Consider the following 7,031-nt stretch of genomic DNA (forward strand, 5'->3'; position numbering starts at 1 on the left):
CATCAGATACATACAAGGATCTCAATTGCTTTTTCGTGGCCACATCATATTGGTGGCTCATGGTCATCCTGTGATTGACTAATACACCCAGGTTATTCTCCTCCTCTGTTGTTTCCAATTGATGAGTCCCCATTTTACAGCAGAAATTCTTATTAGTCCTGAAGTGCATGACCTTGCACTTTGTACTCTTACGTTTCAACCTATTTCTATTACTGCAGTCCATAAGGTCATCAAATTCTTCCTGTAAAATATTCAGATACTCCTTTATATTGATGATACCTGCCAACTTTGTGTCATCAGCAAATTTTATTAGCACAACTCCTATTTTTGTGCAAAGTTCATTAATTAGAATATTAAATAAGATCAGTCCTAAAACTGATCTTTGAGCAACTCCATTGGTACCCTCTCTCTAGCCCAAGTTCTCTGTATAGCACAATCTGTGGTCATATCCTTTTTTGTCAGCTCCTTGTTCACCTTACAATTCTTGTACTAATCCCCATCTTCTCCATTTTAACCAATAATTTCCCATATAATTCCACATCAAGTGCTTTACTAAAGTCCATATATGTATCTACCATACTTCCCTTGTCTAAAAAATCAGTTATTTTATCAAAGAAATATACCTTGTGTAAACCCATGTTTCATTTCATCCCATTTTACATGTCTTTAATTGTTCTTTCCTTCAAAATATGTTCTAAAACTTTGTATATTAGCGAGGTAGGGGTAACAGGTCTGTAGTTGTGCAGATCATTTTTTTCCCATTCTTAAACAGACATATTATGTTTGCTATTCTCCAGTCATACGGTACCACCCTGGATTTGATAGTTACATTGAAAATTCTTTCTACTGGACTTTCAATTTTGTGATCCAATTATTTTAATATTCTGGAATGAAGATTACATTATCGTCCCCTTCCCCGGTATGAACACATTAAACTCTTAGTTTTGCTTCCACCTTGGATCAGGTATTTTTCATTTCTGTACACTCCTTCCCACTAGCCATTCCCCCTTTGCCCTCATGTATTACATTATTATCCCCTTTGATAACTGAAGCACTGTATTTATTTAGTTTTGGAGTCATACCTACGTTATCCTTAATCTCTACCCCAGCCTGACTGGGGATGCAAATTCCAGATAGTTTTTGCACCTTTGACTCAAGTAAATCCAAGCCACCTCCATGTTCTAGGCTATGAGCTTTTCAGTCCAGTTGACTTTACTAACTAACTCTCTTAATTTCTCCAAGTCTTCCCCCTTGAAATAAAAAACTCTTAGTTACTGGCCTGGTTTTGAATATCTTCCATTTAACTTAAAGTGAATCAAGCAACTCATCATCAGTGGAGCCAAAGTTATTTTTTATGACCATATCCACACTATTTACCACAACCAAGTCTAAAATAGCATCACCTCTTTTTGGTTCAGTGGCTTTTTGATGAAGAAATCTGTCTGATATTACATCTAGGAATAACTGGGTGTTCCCATTAATAGTAACATTTGTTTTCCAAATAAATGGGTAGCAGAGGGGGTGAAATGATGCTGTGATATATGTGACAGTTTCTTTGGGAGATCTTACTGAATTAAGTTTAAGTATCTTTGGAGTCCATTGTATTAAATGTGAAGGTTGTGGACCTGGATATATTGAACAATGGGTTTTTTTTCGGAAACAATAAGCATGAAGTGAATTTCCTTTGAAATATCTAGGGAGAGGTGAATGCAAATTTCCTCAGTCCCCTAGATATGGGGGGAAAAAACAGCTTTCTTGCTGGTTTACTGAGGATTACAGTGTAGGCAGGGAACTGCACAGCCTGTAAAACCCCTGGTGAGGAAGAAGAGAGTTGCAGGTTTCCACCCAAGAGAGGTGACTGCTGAGGTGCTGAGAGCCTAGCATGGGTGCTGTTGAGGGATCACTGAGGAAGAATACTGGTGCAGTTACCCTGAACTGACATACGATAACAGACAAATTAATTTTAATCATGAATGTAACTATTTCTCACTAAAGATTCTCTCATCTTATTCAAAGAACAAGCATAGTTGTACAGACAGCAGCAGAAGTACGAGCTTCCTCAAACTGCATCGCAAATGTGCATTATTCTGTGTGACTAAGTCCTGTTCAGGAAGCATCAGTACTTGGGATAATACAGTAGATCAGTCTTTACACCAGTGGAAGCCTAAGTCTCTTAGCCAAGCCTGACAAAGAGTTCCAGTTTATAAGACTTGTTCAGTAATAGGACTAAAGCTTGATCTACACTGTCGCCGGCGGTCAATGGGAGATAGACAATCTACGTAATGTGGTTTGAGTATCTCCTATTGACTTACTTATGTTGCCGTACTGTGGCATTTTCAGTGTGCTGCATTGATGGGAGCAGCCATCCCGTCAATATAGCCTTACTCGTTTCGGGGAGATGGATTAACAATGTCGATCGGAGAGTACTTCCGGGATCGACTGAGCGGGTCTCCATGACCTGCTCAATCGATCCTGCTACATTGATCCTCAAGGAGCCGGCAATGTAGACATACCCTAAGACTATCAGGAAAAACATATTGTGACTGGAATAGTTATCTAAAGAATAGCTGAATGAAATAATGCTTCCTGACAGCACTATCGTACCTTTAAAACATACATCTATTATCAGTATAATAATAATATTCAGTACAACTACTACCATTGTTCAGTAACAATTTGGAGACTTTAAAAATTCATTAACTTTCTTACAGAATCAAATTCTTATTGCAGCACCCAGCTAGAGTAGCTGGGTTGTATGCTGGATAGATGCCATGAACAGATGCCAATGGTTTAGAAATTCACTTCAGAAATTTACTATCAGTGGAGTGGAGGGGAATGCTGAAGCTACTACATAAATAATTTTATTCATGAAGCATTGCCCAAAAGTTTCATAGCTCCCTGTCTGCAGCAGCACAAATCCCTGCATTCTCTGCTACTCTTATCACCAAACTTCATTACAGACGTGCTTATCTTTTTAAGGTGTATTGTGGAGAAAGCTACATGTGTGTATATATATAAATAAAATACTTTAGATGATCAAAACTGAAAGATTTAAAAATCTCCCTTACTTTTTGTATTTATACTTCACTTCATGTTTACTGTGTATATCTCTCCATTTCACTGTCTGATATTCCTGCACAAATACAACGCTGCAATGTTTGTGATGCAAACATTTGCAGAAGATATGTTTATTTTAAACTTCAGATAAAAAACTCCCTTGGCATCTGTTACAGGGTTCGGGGTGCAATTCAGACCAAGGTGGGATTGTGTCACTGTATGCTCTGCAATCTTAGGTGCTTTACAATGCTTTACTGCTGGGACACTCATAACCAGTCTGCAAGCATGCAGGTCACACCCTGAAGTGTCTGTGTGCTAGACAGTCTTGGTTCAGAAGCTCCAACCTCAGCAGCCTGCCTACAGCCCCACTCTGGCTTCTCCCAGCCTTGGTTACAATCAACAAGGTGACCCCCAACAAACTCCCAGTCTGGGATTTTCCCCAAACTGTGTGCTCAGTAATGTCCAGCCCTCCCTTGGACAGTTCAGAGAAATAATAAGATTTGTTTGTTCCTCTAAAGACACAAAAGTACATCACTGTTTATTAACTTAACTGGGGTAAAAGCACACTTCCACTTAACACAGCACTGAGTTGGTTTATAGTAAATATAAAACAAATTTATTAACAATAGGATTTAGGATTAATGATGCCAAGTAACAGGAATAAAGTTAGGAAGGGTTACAAGCAAAACAAATGTGAAAACATAGAATCATAGGGCTGAAGGGGACCTCGAGAGGTCATCTAGTCCAGTCCCCTGCACTCATGGCAGGACTAAGTAATATCTAGACCATCCCTGACAGGTGTTTGTCTAACATGCTCTTAAAAATCTCCAGTGACAGGTATTCCACAATCTCCCTGGGTAATTTATTCCAGTCGCTTAACTACCCTGACAGTTAGGAAGTTTTTCCTAATGTCCAATCTAAACAGCCCTTGCTGCAGTTTAAACCCATTGAATGCATCTAAAATCTAAAACTTAATGTACCACAGTACAGGCTTTTCACATATATTCAGTTTCCAGAATTGACTGCCTCCCTCTCCTTTGGTTGAAGGATCCATCATTTTCAGCTTAAAAGAGCTCTGTTCCCTTGTCTGTCAAGTGATGGATGCCAAAGATGGCTTCTGTCTTTGCTTCTGTCTTCCAAAGTTCAGTGACTTTCTTTCAAGAGGCAAGATGGCCTCATGCTGTTTTTCCCTTCCTCTGGGCTTCTCATTCCCCTGTATGTAAACAGAGCTTCAGTTGTTTTGATTCCACTATGCTTAATTTATACAGCACATGGGTAAATATCTACCCTATCTCCTATCCTCTATCCTATCAAAAGTTGCAAATGCAGGGTAAGAGAGGGATACTGGGAATCTTATATCTGATAGTCCGGTGACCAGAACGGGACGGGGAATGGTACCCGGGACCCGTCAGAGGGAGATGGCCCGTCCCCAAGCCTCCTAGAGGATTTCTGCTAGGATCAGCCCAATGACCCCACTCTGAGCTGTTCCTACGAGCAGCTCGCCTTCATAGATGGGATAGCTACCGGCCCCAACTGAGCTACCAGTGGCCCTGCTTCGAGCTACGTGCGGACTGGCTGTACCTCGTGGAACGAGACCCCCAAACCCAGGAGCCCCAGGCTCAGTTGACCAATAGGCCGTAATGAAATTGGCCCACGACATCCCCACTGCTGGCCACTTGGAGGTAGAGAAGACTCTAGCCCGAATTGTGGCCCATTTCTATTGGCCCAGAATCAGACAGGAGGTGAAGGACTACTGCGCATCTTGTCTGGAATGCCAAATGGCAGCACCCCTGGGTGTGCCAAAAGCTCCCTTCGTGCCCCTCCTGGGACATCCTTCAAGAGGGTTGTGATGTACCTGGTGGGGCCCCTCACCAAAAGCGCAGGCAGATTCCAGTACATCCTAGTTGTTATGGACTTCACCACTCACTTCCCCAAGGTCATCCCCCTGAGAAACGCCATGGCCTGAATCGTCGCAGCCAAGCTATTGAAGATCTTTGCCTGAGTGGGGCTGCCCTGCGAGATCCTCTCGGACCAGGGAACCAATTTCACCTCCCATCTACTCCGGGAGGTGTGTGGCATCCTGGGCATCAAAAAATTGCAGACATCAGTCTTCCACTCCCAAACAGATGGTCTTGTGGAAAGGTTTAATTGGACACTGAAGGGGATGTTCCAAAAGTTCTCTCCCGACAGGCTCCACCATTGGGCCCAATTGCTTTCTCCCCTTCTCCTGGCCATCCGGGAGGTGCTGCAGGTCTCGACCAACTTCTCCCCCTTCGAGCTGTTGTATGGATGACAACCCGGGTCCTGCTAGACCTAGTAAAGGAGATATGAGAATGAGCCCCATCCCGGGCTCAGGGGCTGCTCCAGTACATCCTGATGCTACAGGACTGATTGACCCAGGCCGGGGAGCTCGCCCAGAAGAATCTCAGGGAAGCCCAGAGAGCTCACGCCCGCACCTACAACCGCTGAGCCCGCTCCAGGACATTCCAACCCGGGGATTGGGTCCTCGTACGATTCCCCATCTATAAGTCTAAATTACTGTCTTGGTGGCAAGGCCCATACAAGGTTACCCGACAGGTAGGCCCCGCAAACTACAAGATACATCAACCTCATCACTGGAACCCCGGACACGTTTATCACGTCAACCTGCTGAAGCACTGGTGCAAACAAGAGGCCCTGATGATTGCACCCTACCCTCCAGAACCGGAGTTAGGGCCGCAACCCACAGGCCCAGCTGATCTCCAGAGGCCCAGACTTTGGGCCTTTGTATTGTGAAATATCCAGAATTCCCCATCAAGTCTTCATGGTATTATATGTATGTCCTTTTGTTTCTTTTGTGTGTGTATGTGCATGCACACATGCATCTATTTTAAAGTTGATATTGTTTTAAGAATAAACAAGTCTGGATTAGAGCTGGTTGGGAAGTTTTTGACAATCTGTTTTTATATCAAAACTAAAACTGTTCACAAAACAGGGTGAGTTTCCATGAATATCAAAATATTATTGGAATGCAAAGTTTCAAAATTTTTGAAAACCCCAGTTTTTGACATTTTCAAAATAACAATGTTTGATTTTTCAAGTTGAAATGACTTTAATGAGGTCTACTAAACTAAAACAAGGTTTTTAAAAAAATAAGTCAGAATAGAAATGAAATATTTTGATTGACCCAAACCAATTTTTTTTTTTGGTTTGCAAAAAATTGAGATATAGACATTTTGTCCTGATATGTGGTGGGAATTATTTTCTGATACTTTGAAAATTTTCACATGATGGGAAAACTGTTCTCCACCCAGCTCCATTCTCAATAGTGGAAAAATATGTTACTAACTCAGAGGTTCCCAAACTCTTATCTGTGAATCAGTAATGGCCTTCAAAGAACTATCTGGTCACATGCTGTGCTCCTTGGTAATATTAACTAATTGCATTGAAAGAAGCTTAAAAATATAGTAAATGTTTTCCTGATAATATTTTTTCTACATAAGCCATTGTTAAGTGATTGTGAATGGGAGGAGATGATCTGTGCAGTTGCCAGTGGAAGAGGAGGTGGTCCATAAAATAATCTCTATTAAGAGATGGTCCACCCTGTGAAAATTTTGGTCTGGGCGATAGGGTCCAGAATGATCATGGGCTGCTAACATGAAGTACAAAAGATGAGGGTGGCAGACTGCCAGCAAATACAGGTATGTATGTAAGCACAAGCAGGGAACATTAGTCAATTCTACCTGCTATACGTTTCTCCTTTCAACAGCTGAAATTGCACACCCTTCTGGTTACACAACTGTTTAAATTACTCTGCCTTTTGTTACTGGATGTGGAGTAGTAACACAGTGCAGAAGAATTCTCCACTTTCCGCAGAAGTACTGAGCTACGTCTTTCTTACTATTTCTTTTTGTTCAGTCTTTCCCCCCTACATATACATGTTTCTGCAAGGGCCCAATACTACATTTCTTCATGTCAGTGTGACTTGAAATCTT

This window comes from Emydura macquarii, unplaced genomic scaffold (genome assembly GCF_026122565.2).
Source record: "Emydura macquarii macquarii isolate MOO-44397 ecotype Brisbane River unplaced genomic scaffold, CSIRO-AGI_Emac_v2 contig_3477, whole genome shotgun sequence".
NCBI lineage: Eukaryota > Metazoa > Chordata > Testudines > Chelidae > Emydura > Emydura macquarii.